At 31.5% G+C, this 2,223-nt stretch overlaps 1 protein-coding gene across 1 annotated transcript in view; it reads right to left on the minus strand.

Moving 5' to 3' along the window:
* LOC122244194 (leucine-rich repeat neuronal protein 1) overlaps positions 1-1,470 on the minus strand; it is a 10,854-nt gene extending 9,384 nt beyond the window's left edge. The window contains exon 1 of the mRNA XM_086551786.1: positions 1,236-1,470. The gene's annotated coding sequence lies outside the window, so the exon portion shown is untranslated. The remainder of the gene's footprint in view (positions 1-1,235) is intronic.
* Positions 1,471-2,223: the final 753 nt, after the last annotated feature.

Here is a 2,223-nt window from a genome sequence, read left to right on the forward strand (position 1 = left end):
ATATATATGTATATTCATATTACATATACTATGCTTATATGCATATATATATATATATATATATATATAATTATATATATATATAAAATCTATATATATATGATATATATATGCTTATATGCTATATATATGATATATATTTATATTATCTATATATATTATATATATATATATATAAATACAATATATATGCATATATATATATATATTTATATATATATATATATATATATATATATATATATATGTGTGTGTGTCGTGTGTGTGTGTGTGTGTGTGTGTGTGTGTGTGCGAGTGTGTGTGTGTGTGTGTGTGGTGTTGAGTGTGTTAAGTGTGTATGTGAATGTGTGTTGTGTGTGTGTGTGTTTGTTGAGTGTGTGAATATATATATATATTTATATATTATAATATACATATATATATATATTTATATATATATATTTATATATATATATTATACTATATGGGTATATATATTATATATTTATATATATATATAAATATATATATATATATATATATATATATTATACATATATGTGTATATATATATCTATATTTTTATATATATATCTATATATATATATTATTATGTATATATATATATATATATATATATATATATATATATACATATATATATACATATATAGATTGTATATTCAACTAACGTCTACCTACCTTTTTTTCATCATCCCCCCTCCCAATTTTTCTTTCATCCCCCCCATAACTTTATTACTGTTTATGAGCTCTTGATGATCAGATCTAATCAGTATCGGGATAGTAAGAGAGTTCAAGTTGTTTGTACTCATAACAAAAGAGCCCTAAGCATTGTTGTACCTCCCTCTTCTGTTTTGTTTGTTTCCGGTTTTCTACTCTCCTATTTTTGTTTTCCCTCTCTCTTTTATTATTCTTTCCTCCTCATCCTCTTTTTTATCTCCATTTCTCAAATAATCACAAGCAGTATTTATTTATTTATTTGTCCATGCGTTATTATACCTACTCACTGACTTATTCATATACCTGTGGTCTCGTCATCTTAATTTCTAAGATTAGATTTCGGATGTTGCAACTGAAACCTTCGGAATTAAATCTTGGCGAGATTCTCTCTTATAATTGCTAAGATAAAGGTGTAAATACCAAAGGTTCAGGTGTGCAACCGAATGCCACATTGAATCACGCAACCCGAAACGGGTGCAATAGCCGTTGAGGATTAGCTATGCAGATTGCCTTACCTTGTCACTATCGTGTTGATAGGACTGCTGTGTTGTTATTCGCACTCCCACAGACCTCGCCCTCCCCGGTTTCTTTAGCATCTTCACTCGACGAGGAGACCATCTTTTCGGCTTTTCTTCTGAGATTAAAGCTGAGATCAAGGCTCTGGGGAAGATAGTGTCGATAACGCTCTCATTATCTCCTGTAGAATGAAACCTGGAGTTGAAAGGAGGAATAACTCTTCTCTCTCCCAAGTCCGCGGGGCAACTGATCCCCCAATATAGTGTGTGACCAAGCCCGCTAGGTTGCCGTTGCCAAGTAGCGTTTCTTCAAAATTGGGGGCTACAGTCTGAGGGGGAATTTTGTTAACTCTACGGAACCCTTGGAAAACGTCCAGCCTTGTATATCTTCTTTTAATTTCACGAACAGCGTATTTTACGATTTTTACGCGCTTATTCATGCGTGTTTAAATCTGCACTGAAAAAGTGACAGATGTTGGATATTTCGCACTCATTATGGCAGTATATTTTATTCTGATTTGTTTGACGCTGTAATTGCATTATTGTATCAGCGCATTTCTAGATAACAAGAGATACAAAAAATATATGCCTTATGTTGATTTAGCGTCCAATATGATTAGTAAGGATTTTATATAATTTATTGAAAAATGTATTGGTTTTCACTGTTTCACACGTGTATTATTGCAGTATCATGTGATCGAGAATTGCAATCCTTTCACCTCTTGCATAAAAAAAACGATGTAGCAATTAAAGATATTGTAATTCTCAAATTTGCTTTTTGTTTTAGGGCCTTGTATCCCCTGCACAATTCATCAATAAACGGACGATTGTCAGAATACGCTAATCTTACCACAACTTGCTATCCAGCTTTTACACCATCATTAGACCTTTACTTTTCCACAGTACTACACACTCCTAACTATCGATCAACGACTATAAAACCTACATTATTTTTCTTTCCCTAAAACACAGTATGCTATCCCTGGCT

This window comes from Penaeus japonicus, unplaced genomic scaffold, assembly GCF_977035675.1.
Source record: "Penaeus japonicus unplaced genomic scaffold, GWHDUDI00000001_assembly GWHDUDI00000002, whole genome shotgun sequence".
In the NCBI taxonomy this organism is placed as follows: domain Eukaryota; kingdom Metazoa; phylum Arthropoda; class Malacostraca; order Decapoda; family Penaeidae; genus Penaeus; species Penaeus japonicus.